This window comes from Felis catus, chromosome A1 (assembly GCF_018350175.1).
Source record: "Felis catus isolate Fca126 chromosome A1, F.catus_Fca126_mat1.0, whole genome shotgun sequence".
In the NCBI taxonomy this organism is placed as follows: Eukaryota; Metazoa; Chordata; class Mammalia; order Carnivora; family Felidae; genus Felis; species Felis catus.
Window position 1 is genome coordinate 208,000,322 of NC_058368.1, and position 17,637 is coordinate 208,017,958.

The window sequence follows — 17,637 nt, forward strand, 5'->3', positions numbered from 1 at the left end:
TTTTAACACATGAGAGCAGCTTGGAATAGTCGGAAATGCATGATATGTGGAGTCAGCAAGCCTGAGTTCAGGTTTTGGCCATCCACTTACCAGCTGTGAAGCTTTAAGCCCAAGCATCTCAAATGAAATATTCATGCCCTAGAGGTTTGGGACATTATGCTGGAAGGTCTCAGAGATTCAGGATAAACACAATGCATTCATTCATTTATTAAGCAAATATTTATTGAATGCCAGGCATTGTATTTCAAGTGAAATGAACAGGACAGATAAGGTCCCCGTTCTCACGAAGCCTTAGATTCTTCAGAAAGACATCATTTCAGATACAGATTAATTTTATTAAAAAAAAAAAAAAAAAGACAACGTGAAGTTATTTTTTAAAGGCCTGGTAACAAATTTATTTTGAAAGGCTTGGAAATGGATTATTATTAGTTGCCTACCCAGAATCCACTTTCCCCTTGCTAATGGCCTACTGTTTTCAATTAGGTTTCTACTGTTGTCACGCACCACCCATGAGATGGGCACTGGTTGGCTTAGGCCAAATATACTAAACTCCTATTGGTTTAGAGGTAGCCATGTAATCTCAACAGTCCAATCAGCGCTGATCTTGGGGCTCTGGCATGCAGTCATGGTACCAAAGTTGTTTTAATTGCTTTTCCTCTCAGAACCAGAGGATAAAGATGGAAAGACAAGAACTGCTGGGGCCATTTTGCTGCTAGGATGGAAAGAGCTCAAGGAGGAAGCCAATGCGAAGAGACGTGTGCAGCTAAGTGGATCCCAGTCTGAGGTGAGCTGACTCTGAGGTTTGCCTCATCACCGAATTTCAATTTATAAAAGCTACTAGATCCCTTCATTGCTTATGCTGATTTGAGCAAACTCTTCTGTTTCTTGCACCAGAGAATTCATAACTGATACAGAAATTTGGTTCCAGGAGTGGGGTACAGTAAAATACAAACCCTAAAATGTGGATTTGGCCGAGCAGAGGTGATGAGGTAAGCAGCAGTGACGTGTTGAGAGTCAGGCCTGAACCTACAAGGCACGTAAGGGGAAATAGTAGGAAATATCCAGGGTTTTTGATTACAGAAAGGTCCTACAATAAAGAAAAATCTGACGTGTCACCTGAGTGGCTCAGTTGGGTGAGAGTCTGACTCTTGACTTTGGCTCAGGTCATGATCCCAGGGTCATGGGATTGAACCCAGCATTGGGCTCTGTGCTGAGTGTGTAGCCTACTTAAGATTCTCTCTCCCTCTCTCTCTTTCTCTCTCTCTCCCTCTACCCCTCTCCCCTGCTTGCATGCTCACTCATTCTCCCTCTCCCCCTCTAAAAATAAATAAATAAATAACGTAATAAAAAATAAAGGGGCGCCTGGGTGGCGCAGTCGGCTAAGCATCCGACTTCAGCCAGGTCACGATCTCACGGTCCGTGAGTTCGAGCCCCGCGTCGGGCTCTGGGCTGATGGCTCAGAGCCTGGAGCCTGGTTCCGATTCTGTGTCTCCCTCTCTCTCTGCCCCTCCCCCGTTCATGCTCTGTCTCTCTCTGTCCCAAAAATAAATAAATGTTGAAAAAAAAAAATTAAAAAAAAAAATAAAGAAATGACCTTAAGATGAAGTGACCCATCTGAAGGCAGAGAAGGAAGGGTATATGATTTTGCTTAGAAATTCCCTTTTTGGGTATGGACTGAAATCAAGATGACTGAAATCTAGCAGCGTTGCAAAGACCAAATACTCTACTCCAAGTGAAGTAAAGATAGGAGGTAAGACTAGGGCAAAAGACAAGCCTGACTCTTTAGACCACTCCCCAAAGCTTCCTACAAAACAGTATTCACCTGACAAGGCAAATAAGAGCAGCTATGATGGAACAAATCATTCCACAGCAAGTTATGGTCAGAAACTGTCCAGAAGCAGAAGTCAACCCAAAAGTAGCAGCCATTACACTAAGGCTTTAGGGGATGGTCATACAACAAAGGCTTATTGTTAGACAGTCTAAAGTCCTAGACTTAAATACAATGACTAGAGGCAGGCTGTCTGTTTATGGTTCTTAGCCTATGTCAAAATCTCTTGATGATAACTAAGTTTGTAAAGGAGTTATATTGCCAAAGAAATCCCAATCTTGGACAACCACAGTCCATGACTGTTCAACTCCTAAGACACTCTCAGGCTCTTTGAAGTTACACACAGAAAAGGGGATGCTAAAATTATGTAGCTCCTAGAAAGGGAAACATCTCTAGCTATTTCAGTGAACAAAAAGCCTCCAGGAGAAGAAAACCAGAGGCTGCCAAATTGATTAATCTATTCCTCTACTGTCAGAGCATTTTCAGACGATGAGGCTGAGAAGAAAAAAAGCAAATCCTTTGTACAGCATTTCTAAGCCAGAGTTCTGAGACTCACCCTGATTAGACAATTTAAGTCATGTTCACCTTCAAGTCACATAGTCACCCCAGGAGAATTATGTTTTATGTGTATGGTTGTTCAGGATGTGTCTGTGTTCATGTGTGTGTATGTTTTCCCAATTCTCCTCTTTTATAATGGAGATGTCTTCCATTGTGGTCATCCCTGGTCTTTCTCTGCTGTTATGTACTGGATTTGTTGGTGATTGATAAATCTGTCTTATGCATGCTTTAACCAACCATGAAGAGCGACATCCAGACTGAAAGAAGTCCTGGACTTGGAACTAGATGCAGTAATGGATGATACTTGGATTGTCTATTTTGGGGGATGGAATGATTGTACTTTATGCAGATGTGGATGGACGCTTTTAAAAATGCATGTATGGGAAGATAGATGTATATAGGTGTTGTGTAGTAAAAAGGGTAGACTGTCTAAAACCACCTAACGTGTAAACTAGGATTGAGCAAATAATTTAAAATGGTATGGAGAATGAGAGCCAAGCTTCTCACGGTCAGGGAAAGGAGTTATAAATAAGGAAAAGGGGAAGGCTAGAATGAACTTGGTCACGTTGGAATCAAATTGGAGGTCATCACCATGAACTTGTAATTTTTAATATGTAGATGCATATGACAATAGACCGAGATATCTATCTGCAGAGAAAGCCTAGAAGCCATGGCACTCAGTACCAATGGGCACACTAATTGCCCAGATCATGGTTTCTGGTTACCATTCTCTAACGGAAATTACTAGTGTTCCTTGGAGAAATGGCTTGTTCTAGGTCTGAGGCAGAGAAAATGCAGGATGGGCATGCAGTGTCTTGTGCTGCCAGAAGTAAGGAAGTACTAAAACAGAAACGATGGGGATATGTCAAAAGGACATAGGAGCCTACTTGAAGGAGTACCTAATGATCAAATCTGGGACAACTTGAACAACAAAATGAATAATGCTAATAATAGATTATAACCCATAGAATAAAGTGAGAATCCACAAACTATACTTACATATACAAACAAATGAGAGAGAAGAAAAGTAAATAGAATTCCACTAATAAACATAGAAAGAGTAATGAAATTAGAAAATCACCATTTGGGGGCGCCTGGGTGGCTCAGTTGGGTAAGCGTCCAGCTTTGGCTCAGGTCATGATCTCGCGGTTCGTGAGTTCGAGCCCCACGTTCGGGCTCTGTGCTGACAGCTCAGGGTCCAGAGCCTGTTTCAGATTTTGTGTTTCCCTCTCTCTCTGACCCTCCCCCATTCATGCTCTGTCTTTCTCTGTCTCAAAAATAAATAAACATTTAAAAAAAAGAAAAAAAAAAGAAAATCACCATTTGACAAACACCACAGTAGTAATTGTTTCAGACATAAGTCATTAATAAATGCTAACATTAGTAAACAGAAGTATGATGAATAGGATATTTACATAATGTCAAAGTATCTTCCCAAAAGCTTATGATTAATTCCAATGGGAAAAATAGTAAGCTTATAATAGAGAAACATGACAAGCCCCAGCTTCATTTAGTGATTTAATTTTACTTACTGTAATGGTCCAAGTCACTGTCATATGTCTCTGGTTAGAACACACTCAGATAGATACAGCATCACTCTGTGTTATTTGTTCCAAAAATATATAAACTGAATTTAAATCATGAGCAACCATCAGGCGAATCCAAACTGAGGGCCATTCTATAAAATAATTGACCAGCACTCTTTAAAAATGTCAAGATCATGAAAGACAATGAAAGACAAAGAGAAACTATGCCAGATTAAAGGAAACCAAGGAGACACAATAACCAAATGCAAAGTGTGATCCTGGATTAGGCCTTGAACCTGAAAGAAAGAAAGAGAGAGAGAGAGAGAGAGAGGAAGGAAGGAAGGAAGGAAGCAAGGAAGGAAGAAAAGAAAGGAAAGAAGGAAAAGAAAGGAGAAAAAGGAAAGAAAGAAAGAAAGAAAGAAAGAAAGAAAGAAAGAAAGAAAGAAAGAAAGAAAGAAAGAAAGAAAGAAGAAAAGAAAGACATTAGTGGAACAGTTGGTGATATTCAAATAAGGTCTGTAGATTAATAACAGTATTGTAGTAAACTTCCTGATATTGATCTTTGTACAGAAGTTATGTTGGATGTTAACATCTGGAGAACCTGGGTAAAGAATATACAGGAAGTCTTTGTACTAAACTTATAACATACTTGCACATGAAATCACTTCAAAATGAAAAGTTTAACACTCTTTAAATTACATTTTAAAACTTGAAAAAATCCTCAGCCTTTAAAATGTTTCCACGGTCCCCACTTCTTTAAAATCTTTCCTGATCCCTTAGCTATCACAGTTTCATACTTATGTTCTTGTCTATATCCTAATAGTTTCTGTTATGACTCAGAGGCCCGTAGACCAGCAGCCTGTCAGCTAAATTGGGCTCCAATCCTTTTAGGTTTGACTGGCACAAAAATCTTCTCATCCCTGAAAATTTGATTTGTCACAGCTCCCAACTACTCTTTATTGTCTCAGACATCAGGCTAGCTCTATTCATTTATTCACTTAGATCCCGTTTTTTCTTTTTTCTTTTTTTTTTTTAGTAGTAGTAGTTTAAACATTTCTACCAAAATCTTGAAGTTTTGTGTAACAAATTAAGCAAAAATATATTTTCATAGATAACTTGACTTCAGGCTGTTTGAATAATCACGTTTGCTGATTCATTGGGTCTGAGTTAATGTTCGCCTGACTTTTATTACATGATGAAAATAAATGCTATTTCATTTTTGACTCAGAAATAGCTATTAGTCACCAAATTCTGAACACTGCTCTTTGAGTTTAATGGCAGTTTAGATCAATCGCCAAATACATGAAAATGAGGAGGTTCAGAGAGATTTTGCATTTATTACTCATTTCTCAGAAACCTGATGGATTCTTGGTTTAGAGATTACATCATCTCTTCCAGAGTCTTCCTCCACCCCATAATCCAATCACCTGGGATGTTTTTAAAGTACTGATGTTTAGATGCTACTCTCAGAGATTCAGATTGAATTCTTGTGCAGTAGGACATAGAGTTTCTTTTTCTTTCTTTCTTTTTCTGGGTTTCCCAGGTGATTCTAATGTCTTGAGTACCACTTGTTCTCAACCACTGATCTTGTTTCGAGAACTATTGATCTTGTTTTGAGAACTACTGATCTTCCATGGTTGTGTTTGAGGGGAGCGAGGACCTGTTGTCCTAGGGAAAGGGTATTCCAGAACTTTGGTAACTTGACAAAGTTTACCCCTTTCAATACTCCTTCATATGTAGGGCAGCTCACTGAGAAGAAAGTATACATTAACATGTCCTGGGGAGCTTGTTAAGCATGCAGATTCCAGGGTCACACCCTCACATATTCTGATTCAGTGTTTACTGCACACCACACGAATTAGCTGTTAGCTGCTCCATTGAAAGAAGACCTAGAACTCTCTGGGTTCAAAGCTTTATTTCTGAATTAACTTGTTCTGACGCATTCATTTCTCCCACTACTTTGCTTCTTCTTAATCCCACCAACTTCCAAAAGTACTGCTCATCCTCCAATTTTCATCTTCACTTTTCCCATTATTAGACTTAACTTCTGGCACTTTCTTCTTCTTGGCCCCTCATTAACCATCGTTATGGCCTCCCCCTGTGAATCTGCATTAGTTTGTCTTGGGAAACTGCCCACACACGTAGGCCTGTTCTTCCCAGAGATTTCTCTGCTTCAAAGTCACCTCTCCCACCTTCCATAAGCTAGATTTGCCCCTATTTGAGTTTCGCTGTATCTGCTGGTTAAAAAGCCACCTTAAAACTTGATGGCTTAACACCACTACCATAATTCTATAGGATAGCTGGATGTTTCTTCTAGTCTGGACCAGCTGGGCCAGAATGGGACTCATTCTCATCTTTGAGACCTCACCTGGAATGTCTCACGTGGGACAGCTTGAGGCCTGTCTCCACGTGATCTCTCATTCTCCACTAGGTCTCTGGGCTTCTCTGTATGGTAGTGGAAGGCCTCCATGGAAAGAGCAAGAAAGGGCAAGCCCCACTGAGCAAGTGTTTCTTCAAGCCTCTGCTTGCATTATCTCTGTTTGTGTCCCACAGACCAAAGTAAGTCACACGGCCAAGCCCAGAGTCAATATGGGAAGTGGCTACCTAAAGGCATGAATCACTGGTGCCCACTACTACAAAAGTAGACCACAACCTTTTTCCTAATTCCAATTATTCATTCGCCTGTCATGTGCAAAATATACTCCCTCCCTCTGAGCAGCCCTACCAATCTCATTTACCTGTAGCACTAGGCTCCAAGGCCTGAGTCCTGTGATTTCTATCAAGTCCAAATGAGGGTGAATTCCTTGGCTGTGGTTCCTTTGGATTCAGAAACCTGTAAGTGGAAGAGACAAATTACATGCTCTGCGAACACTCAACAAACAATGAAAGATAGGGCCAGGACAATTGCAGTAAATACTTCCCTTCAAAACGGGAATTAAGGGAAGATACACAGCAGGCACAGAATTCATAAGAATTCTGGAATCCTGCCAGGCACGTGTTGCCAGGTCTTTCTGTTCTGAGAGCAGGACCCAGTCCTGTCCCTGGGAGCCCCTTCCTGATCCATTATTCCCCATCGCTTTTGGTGTCTCCATCCTGGTTCTTGGCTTTGCCTTCCTCTTTTGCTTAAGAAATAGTCTGTGTTGGCTTCTGAGTAGCTTTCTGAGACAACTTCTTACTAAACAAAACAAAAACAAAAACAAAAAAGATTGGGGGCCCCCAAAGACCATTTTGCAGTTTGTGAAATTTTAGCTCTTTTACTCCAAGCTGGCTATATATTTTGTTGTTGTAGTTTGTTTGCTTTTAATTAAGAGTTTATTTTTTTTTAGAATTGTTTTGGGTTCACAGCAAAATTGAGGGGAAAGTACAGAAATTTCTCATCAACCCTCTTCCTCTGCACATGCACAGCCCTTCTGTTGTCAACATCCTCCACCAGAGTAGTACATGTGTTACTACTGATGAACCTGCATTGACACATCATAATCGTCCAAGGTCCATAGTTTACGTTACGGTTCAGTCTCAATGTTGTACATTCTCTGGTTTGGGGCAAATGTATAACGATACATACCATCATTATAGGCTCAGACAGAGTATTTTCAGCTCCCTTAAGAATCTCTGTGTTTTGCCTATTCATCCCCACCAAACCCTGGCAACCACCAATCTGTTTATTGTCGTCTTAGATTTTCCAGAATGTATCGTCTCTTTTTTCAGTACAACTCTCTTTAAAATGCCGTACGTGTTCTATTATTGTCACTTCAGTTGACTACATGCTCCAAAACCACATCCATAAATTCTTTTTGAGACTGGCGTCTCTCTTCTTTGGGCATGTCTGGCTGCTGTGAAGCAATCCCACTAAGATTGTTAGAAGTTCTTTTGTCTACCTGAGATGTTCCCCTGGAAACCATCTTGTAAAACCCGAAACTCAAAATTCAAGAACAAATAAGTTTCAAAACAAAACAAAAGAATAGGAAGGGATTGTTTCTGCAAGGGTAGCAACATAGAAAAAGACCAGGAATTTGCAAGGAACGGATCCGGGACATACAGTTCTCACTGGGCACTGTAGAGAGAGATAAGTTGAACCTGATTAAAGGCACAGGACTGGGAAAACGGCCACAATTTGGCAGCTGTTGTCCTAACGTTTATTCGGTCTCCTGAAGTGTTTTTTTTACGTAAGAGATTGTATGTTTTCAAGTTATTGCAGGGTATTTGTCATATATTATTTTAAATGGCTGGATGGTTCTCCATCAAATTAGTATGTCATCCTTTACCATTTCCCTGTAGCATCTTATGTGGGCAGTTTGGGGTTTCTGCTATTAAAATAGCTCTGCCGTCATCATTTTTCTACATTTTTACCTTTTAAAAACAGTTTTTAAGTTTATTTATTTTGAGGAGGCGAGAACATGAGCAGGGTAGAGGCAAAGAGAGAGGGGAGAGAGAGAACCCCAAGCGGGCTCCACACTGTCAACACAGAGCCCAATTTGGGGCTCGAACTCATGAACTGTGAGATTGTGACCTGTGCCAAAATCAAGTTAGAGGCTTAACCAACTGAGCCACCCAGGTGCCCCTATACATTTTTTACTCTCGGGTTAATTGATTGTGATGCATTTTCCAACCTTTTAGGAATTGGACCACTGGGTAGTGGTATAAAAACATATCTGAAGTGGCCATTGTTTTCTAGAAGAATTGTACCAGTTTATTACACTGTCATTAGCTTACTTGTTTCCCCGAAGACTTACTATCATTTTTATCGGTTTTCTTTTTTTTTTTTTTTTTAGAATTTAGCAGACAAAATGGCATCTCATGTCTTTAATTTCTATTTCTTTAACTTCTAAGTAGACAACCGTCTTTCCTTTTGTTAAATTACTCGAACTAATCTCTGTGTGTATGTGTGTTGTGTCCTCCAATTGTAGAGTGTAAAATTAACGTTAAGTTTGGCTGAAGACAAAAACAAAAATATTTTGAACAATAGAAAATTTAACAGTGGCTTTTTTCTTACCCACATGACAGAAGTCTGGGGGCAGCCCAGTGCTGCCTGGCACTCCAAGCTGTCAGGGACCGGGGCTCAGTAGATCTTAACTGCTCTGCATTCCTCAGGATGAGCTCTTACCACATGATTTGCATTCCTGTTGGCAGGAAGGAGATGGGGGTGGGGTGGGATAAGCCACTTCCCTTGAAGGACATTTTCTAGAAGGTGCACACCACTCCTGTGTATATTGCATTGGTCAGCACTTCTAAGGAAAACAGAGGGACAAGAGCTATCGTGTTGACCAGCAGCCTCTGCCACACACGGCAAATGTCCACCTCCACCATCTGGGCTGAGTGAGTTACAGCTCTGGGGGGCAGAGATGGTGTAGTTCAGCAGGAGGAGGAAACGAGAAGAGTCCCAGGACTCAGGCTGGCCCAGAGATGGCTGTGTGGGGGTGCGAAGATGCCACGCATGGGAAGTCGGATTCTGTCTGGTCCCGGCCCCTTCCCAGGCTGAAGTCTTAGCCTTCTCTAATGGACCTTTCAAATGGACCCCAGATTCTCATCATTTTTCAGGGTCCTGCTCACATCTCAATTCCTCCAGCAGCTTTCCCTAACCAGCCCAAGAACTTAGTACTCATTTGAACCGAGACACCAAGACGGGTCTTGTTATCATCTCTATATGTGTAGTTGACTCAAAGGGATTACAAATTTATGAAGAGTAGTCATAGCACCTTATGTTTTTCAGTGGCCAGCACCCTCTACCTATCTACCCTTCCACATTTTCCTTATCTCAGTTTAGGAATCCCTACTCTCAAATATCCTGTTTTTAGGGAAACAAGGTTCCTAAATTTGGTGAACACAGTTTGCTCAAAAATTTATCCGGTGTCTATTTACACAGTCGGCTTTCATGTTCTTCTAGCTGGTAAACAAACTATACAGCACTAGGATAAGAACATTTGGAACTTCATCATATGATGTTTTGTTTGGTTGTGTTGTGTTGATTCCACAGATCTGCTTGAGAGATAGAGCAGAGTTATCAAAGAATATATTCCTGAAAATCGCTGCATGTGGCTTGAAGCTGTATATCAGGGAAATGTTAAGTGTATGACAAATTGGAGGATGGTGTGTGGTAATCAAAATGTAACCGTCTGTTTCATAAAAGGGGCATATGCACTATTTAGTCACAAATCTGTAATATGTATCGAGCGCCTGCTACCTACAAGGCACTATGTCATGTAACGTGGGGTCAGATCTATGGGAAACTCAGGATGAATCAGACCAGGATTCTGCTCTCAAGAAGTTTTTCACTTTGTAGGTGAAACATACACACATAAGTGTAACTTTGTGCTTTGGCTTTTTTTGTTTTGTTTTTTTGAGTGAGAAAGAAAGAAAGAAAGAAAGAAAGAAAGAAAGAAAGAAAGAGAAAGAGCGAGCGTGGGAGGGGCAGAGGGAGAGGGTGAAAGAATCTTTTTTTTTTTTCAACGTTTTTTATTTATTTTTGGGACAGAGAGAGACAGAGCATGAACGGGGGAGGGGCAGAGAGAGAGGGAGACACAGAATCGGAAACAGGCTCCAGGCTCTGAGCCATCAGCCCAGAGCCTGACGCGGGGCTTGAACTCACGGACCGCGAGATCGTGACCTGGCTGAAGTCGGACGCTTAACCGACTGCGCCACCCAGGCGCCCCATGAATCTTAAGCAGGCTCTACGCAGCATGGAGCCCAATGTGGGACGCAGCATGGAGCCCAATGTGGGACATGACCTGAGGGGAAATCAAGAGTCAGACACTTAACCCACTGAGCCGCCCAGACGCCCCTACATGTAACCTTTTAATTATCCCTTGACCTGTTGAAGTGTGGAAGCGACCCCATGTACAGACAGAAAACCTGTATCAAGCACCAACAGGCAAGAGTAGAGTGGCTCAAAGTAGCCCTTGACTCTGCCCTGGGGATACCTGTCAGTCTGTGATCAGTTACCTCAGATGGGGCTCAAGAATACTCCTGCCCTCTTTCTGGGTTCCTCTTCCAGAGTCTTTTTTTTTTTTTTTTTTTTTTTTTGCTTTTTCCCCCCTCTGCCCTCCCTCTGGGCCCTTCTACTTTGGTTTCTGCTTGTACTGAGGCATAGGCATGGAAAAGCATCTTTCCTGGTCTAGCTTCAGAGTGTATCATTCATTCATTCAACAACCATCTGACCAAATATTTTCTTAAAAATCTTTAACTTCCTCTTGCCAATATGGACAAATAGCATTACCCCAGTGTGTTATTGTGCTAATAGAGATTCTACCTTTCTTACCAAGAATCATCTGCATTATCTGCTTTAAAAAAATGTTTTTTAATGTTTATTTTTGAGAGAGAGAGAGAGAGGCAGACTGCAGGCAGGGGAGGGACAGAGAGAGAGGGAGAGACAGAATCAGAAGCAGGCTCCAAACTGTCAGCACAGAGCCCGACACAGGGCTGGAACCCACGAACTGTGAGATCACGACCTGAACCGAAGTCAGATGCTTAACCGGCTGAGCCACCCAGGTGCCCCTACATTATCTGCTTTTAGATCCTACCTTGATATGAAACAGAGCTCTAAGGAGACAAAGTTTGGTTGGGGAGAACCCTTTCCTCCCATGGGGGAAGCAATGGGGTCATAAGGAGGAGCAGAAAGTAAGGTAGGGATAGATGTCAAGATCAAGAGGACAGTATAAACCCAGGCAGGGTGGCAGGCATCCTTGGGGTGGGGGCGGAATTTGCATGGGTGTATAGGGCTGAAATTCAGGAGGTGTTGATAATGTCTCTTGTTAGGTGCTACTCGTCACGTTAATTATTGTGTGTTTTGGCTCTTACCATTTGAGAAGGGGTAGAAGTAAAAGGTATGAAAGGTGGGAGAGGCTTGTTGAGGGCCTAGGCTAGGAAGCTGAAAGGCAGTGTGGAGCCAAGAACAAGCGTGGCCTTGGAATCAGGTAAAAGGAACACCCGAGTTCACATTTCCTCTCTATCAGGTATTGACTGTGTGGGTTTGGGCAAACTACTGATTTCTCATGTGTAAAATGAGGATAATAGTAGTAACATCATACCTAATACACAGGAATGTCTTGCTTCTCCCCAGAAGTCACTAAACATTTTAAGCAGACCGTGCTGTAATAACGTACGGCTAATGGCCTTCTGACTCAGGCTACACACTGCAACTGGACAAAACTCTAAATGAATGAATTCGTATTTTATAGCTACACAAGTATTCAATAGATCACTCATCCGGATTCAGTGATCCACTTCTAGAAAGTTCTTGACGGCTCTTGGGGTGTCCGGCTGAGGCTGGAAGAAGGAGGAACCCCTGGATTTCTGAGTCCAGGAAACCGCAGGGGATGCAGGTGCTTGGGCATTCCTCTTCAGCGGTTACCACCGAGAGAGGCCCCTCAGCCTAAAAATACCTGCCAGGGAGCCGGGTGGGGAAGGGAAGAAACCGTGTGGGAGGCACTATTGGAGGGGTTTCAGAAAAAAGACGACAGGACGCGCAGGAAATCCTGTTTTGCTTAGAGATGTGGCCTAAGGCCAGTTCTTTCCCTCTCCCTTCATCCAGGAAGATGGAACTCAAAATTAGGAGTCACCGCCTTCCTCCTCCCCCTGCTCTCAGTCCTGTTCTTCTGCTCTGCCGTGGCACTCCTCCAGTGACAGGAACGGTGCAGGGAGAGGAGGGGCAATGGGGACACCAGCAGGGTTCTTAGGTTCTCTTGTTCAGCCGCTCACTCACTGAGGTATCTAGCACCCTCTGATTCTGCTCTTATATCACGACCACGTTTGAGAAACCCCATCCCACCCTCCTATGTCACTCCCTCCAGAAACTGGGCTTCTGGGAGCCTCCTTAGCTAGGGGGCCACGGTTGAGTCTGTCCAGCAAATTGAGGTTATATTTGCATATCTGGTGGGTGTCTTAGGCATTTTCCCTAAAACTGATGTCCTTGGGGGTACATTCGAGGTGTCAGGCTGATTCTCTCCCCGCAACTCCCCTTTTGCAGAAGCCCCCAGGGGACCTCTTTCTCGCATGCTGCATCTTGCTAGGTGGAGACCCTCCAGTGCGCCAAATAAAGGATCAACTTGAAATATTGGTGTCCGAGTCTCTAGTACATACTGGGGATTGATTTCAAGTAGGAGGGGGTGAAAGACTAAGATTATAGCCTCAAGTTAAAGTAAATTATATGAGGTATTTTCTTAATCATTTGCTCCAGTGCGTGGGAAAACAATCTTCTTTCGCTTTTACGCAGAAGATTATTGTGTATTGTGAGCTAATATGCATTTTTTATTTGGGTACAAGTCTCCTGCTTGCTTCAGCTTTTCTGTATATTTAGTGGCCCTATTAATAGCTTCTCTTCTTTTCGCTGGTAATTTCCACGAAATATTGTCTTACTCTAGCAATAAGCAATATTCATCCAAAATACAAAAACTAATCTTTAAAAAAAGACTAGTTCCCTTTTTTATGCTTGATGATTATTTAAAAACTGTATATGATAGTTATTTCATTTTACCCAATTATTTACTAATATAAGTTGCAATGACAAATCAATCTATAATATTGAGTAACATGTAGATTCTTCTGGTGACAGGAAATTTTAACTTTTTCAATTTTGAATTAATAATAAATATAACAAATAATCTAGGAAATTTTAATACGTAAAATTTTAACTTCTGTACATATTTTATAACCAAGGATTATGGTATGGTGACCAATATAAGACCTTCAAGCTTAAAAGCTTATCCTACTAAGATAAAGTTGTGTGGGTCACATAGTTGGAAATACGAGTGCAAGGAGGCATCATAAATGATGGAAAATTTATGGCTGTTAAAAACAGCTTGTTCATGTGTCATAGATGAAGGTGGGTATTCAATACATTAAACGAGTGATTTAACAATTTGAAAAGTCAATGTGCCAGAAGCTAACATATTTCTTAATAACTTAAACTTGACATACACATTTTATATGTGATTTTTAAAATGTCTGAGGAGGATAGGGGCGCCTGGGTGGCTCAGTCGGTTAAGTGTCCTACTTCGGCTGAGGTCATGATCTCCCCGGTTCCTGAGTTTGAGACCCACATCGGGCTCTGTGCTGACACCTCAGAGCCTGGAGCCTGCTTCAGATTGTCTGTCTGTCTGTCTGTCTGTCTGTCTCTCTTTCTCTCTCTCTGCCCTCCCCTGCTCCTGCTCTGTCTCTCTCTTTCAGAAATAAACATTAAAAAAAATTTTTTTTAAATAATAAATAATGTCTGAGAAGGATACATAGTTTTTCCCAAAATGTTAGGAGGTCCCAGAACAAAGCACTTTACAGCTCTCCGCCCTAGGTGGTGGGAGATGAGTGCAGAAACAGAAGGTGTGGAGAGGGGCAGCCGGCCCCCTTCACGATTTTGTCTGCAGGTGGGACTGTGGTCCTCATCCCTGGTGGGTCTCCTCTGCTGAGCTGTTGGTGACCGGCCCCTAAGGGAGTGTGAAGCTAACGGACCCTGAGCTGGAACACGACCCTCCAGCGCGCTTGCTCAGATGTGCGCAGGTGCTACCGGGGACCGAACTTGTGTACCCAACCGGGGTGTGCCGGGCCGTTCATTGTGCACTGGCCACGGCTCGACAACAGAAACCAGTGGGCAGGGGGATGCTGGCGGCAGGAGGCAGCTGATCAGACCCCTGGATCTTCCCGAGGGACCGGGTGGGAGTCCTTGATTATGCTCTTAGCCTGAGACTGGAAGAACCGGATGCAGGCTTCTCTGCCCCGGCGGGGGTGGGGGGGGGTGGGGGTGGGGGGCACCCTGTTGGTGGGGACCACTCGCCCCTCTCCCTGACCTCACCCACCATCCTAGTGCTGCCTGCTCAGTCCCCTTCATCCTCTTCTCCTGTCGTCCCCCAGACTCTTGCCTCTTGCTTAGGGTGTCTGCCTGCAAAGGCAGTTTGGGCAGAAAGTTCACCGGGTTCCCTGGGTCTAAGGAAGCACCCGTCCCTTTAGAAGTCAGTTTTCCAGGAGCTCCAGAAGTTGTTCTACACGGTGCGCCAGTTCTCACAGGGGCAGCTGTGTCGTGGCGCCTTGACTTGGGCTGGCCTGGCAGGAACGGGACAGGAGGGAGGGACGATCTGAGATGCTCCACTGGCAACAACAGGCAGGACGTGTGAAACGAAAGGAGTTCTCAGGAGGCCATGGTGGTGTGGTCCCAAGCAGTGAAGGCCAATGGGAGGGCGTGAAGGTGTCAGGTGGCATCTTCAGTTTGGAGTTAACTTCCAGTCTGTTCCTTTTTTTTTTTAAGTTTATTTATTTATTTTGAGAGAGAGAGAGCATGTGAACTTGAGCAGGGGAGGGGCAGAGAGAGAGAGAGAGAGAGAGAATCCCAAGCAGGCTCCATGCTGTCAGCACAGAGCCCGCCTTGGGGCTCGATTTCACAGACTGCTGGTTCATGACCCTCCACTCAACCTACTGAGCCCCCCAGATGCCCCTCAGTCTGTTCTTTTCTCTTTTTTAATTTTTTTAAATGTTTATTTCTGAGACAGAGAGAGACAGAGCATGAGTGGGGGATGGGCAGAGAGAGAGGGAGACACAGAATCAGAAGCAGGCTCCAAGCTGTCAGCACAGCGCCTGATGCGGGGCTCGAACTCGAGAGCCGCGAGATCATGACCTGAGCCGAAGTTGGCCGCTCAACCGACTGAGCCATCCAGGCACCCCTGTTCTTTTCTTAATGAAAGCTAATGTCACCATTCTGATGAGGGGGCATCAAAGTGGGGTGTAGTCCTCAAGGTGAGATGTGTGGTCCTGGAGGTCAAAACTACTTCCATGATGACATTAAGATTTTTTAAAACGTTGATTCTCTCCTAAGTGTATAGGGGAGGACCATAAGGTCTCTGGGTGGATCTGAAAATCAAACTGACAAAGACAGGTGAACAGGAGAAAAGTATACACGTTGTACTGAACTGTCCCACATACACGGGAGCCTCCGTAAGAGAATGAAGACCCCACGAACTGGCCAGCGCAGGCAGCTTTTATAGTTTTTAGACAAAGAAACAATACATTTGTGAAGATCTGTCAAAACAAAGAAGCTTGGGCTAGGGCTGGGAATGGTGAGGGAGTAACTGGAAAGGGAAGAGTGAGTTTAACAAGGTCTGTTTGCGGATTCCTCTGATGCCGTCTCAGGGCTGACGGGAGTCTGTCTTCAGCGAAGGAGAACTTATGTCCTGCCTTCAGGCAGAGAAGGGAGAGCTTTATCTGCCTTTACTGCTCCTAATTGTCTTCGGCTCAAAACAATTTTTATGTCAAAGAGGCACATCCTGGGGTGACATATTCTGGTTTCCTTCAAATGTATCACGGAATTCTTTTAGGGAGATGACATCCTCACTCTGATGACAAGTAGAATGCTTGCTTCTGAATTCTTATGTTTTAAAGGTTTCCCAGTTTCAGTTTTTACTACAGTAAATATCAGTAGATATAATCCAATAGATACAACAAAAGCTTTTGGGGGGTTCGGTACTTTTTAAGAGTGCTGAAGAGGGGCGCCTGGGTGGCGCAGTCGGTTAAGCATCCGACTTCAGCCAGGTCATGATCTCGCGGTCCGTGAGTTCGAGCCCCGCGTCAGGCTCTGGGCTGATGGCTCAGAGCCTGGAGCCTGTTTCCGATTCTGTGTCTCCCTCTCTCTCTGCACCTCCCCCGTTCATGCTCTGTCTCTCTCTGTCCCAAAAATAAAAACAAACGCTGAAAAAAAAAAAATTAAAAAAAAAAAAAGAGTGCTGAAGAGTTCCTGAGACCAAAAAGTTTGGGAATTGCTGCCTTAGATCTTCTATTTCTGCCCTTGTTCTGTAGGTCTGGAGAAGGAGGTCCCGAAGAGAGGAGGAGATTCATTGCTTGAGGTCGCACAGGGCTCGAGGCAGAGTTGGGAAGAAAACTCTGTACCCACCATGTCACCCAGGTCCCTTTGCTGATTAACCACTGGCCACGGCACTGAAGCTCCCACGTTCCCTCACTTCCCTCCAGGTATGTGGGGCAGGGGTTTATTGGTCTCCTTTCCCTCCTGCCTCCTTGTCCACTACCCCTGGGGCGGAGGGGGTGTCTTAGTGTGAGAATGCAGGAAAACAATGCTACAGGAGGCCACTCATATAAGCCAGGTTGGCAAAGCAGGGCTTGCTGTGCTCTCCTCTGAAGGGTGTTAGCTTTCTCAGACGGCACCAGGAAGAGATCATTCTGGGACAGGAAGATGGAAACAGCAGAGCAAGGCAGACTGGTCTGCAGCAGACTCCATTTTGGTTGAAAGGTGACCAGACAGGAATAGTCAAGATCTACTTTGCCTCATTCCAACTGTGACCCTAATCTGCTGTGACTAAGGTTACTGTCTTTCTGTTGATGGACTGCTCCTGTGGCCCGATGAGACATTGTGAGACATAACAGTTGGGGTCCGTGTAAAAGGAGCCTTAGAACCATCTAGTGCATTTGCTCATTCATGCGGTGGTGTTTGTTGAGTACCTGCCGTGTGCCTCATACAGGTCTGGGCTCTGGGGATACAACGTGATGAGACAGACATAGGTCCTTCTCTCATGGAGACCACCTCTTAGCAGGATGTCCACTCCCTCCTTTTCAGATGCCTGAGGCTCAGAGTGACTTGTCCAAAGTCATACAGTCAGGTGAGAAAAGAATTTGCTGAGTATGTACCGCTGGTCCCCTGGAGGATAGAGCAGAAATAGACAACCCAGCCGGTGCCACACACAAACTTGTTAGAGAGATGAGACTTATGCCCAAGATAGTATAAGGATTTAGGCAGCACAG

At 43.7% G+C, this 17,637-nt stretch overlaps 1 long non-coding RNA gene across 1 annotated transcript in view; it reads left to right on the plus strand.

The window, feature by feature from the left end:
- The window catches only part of LOC111556514, a 77,295-nt gene that overhangs the window by 10,916 nt on the left and 48,742 nt on the right, over positions 1-17,637 (plus strand). The window contains exons 2-3 of the long non-coding RNA XR_006585729.1: positions 663-784; positions 16,681-16,851. This is a non-coding gene — a long non-coding RNA (uncharacterized LOC111556514). The remainder of the gene's footprint in view (positions 1-662; positions 785-16,680; positions 16,852-17,637) is intronic.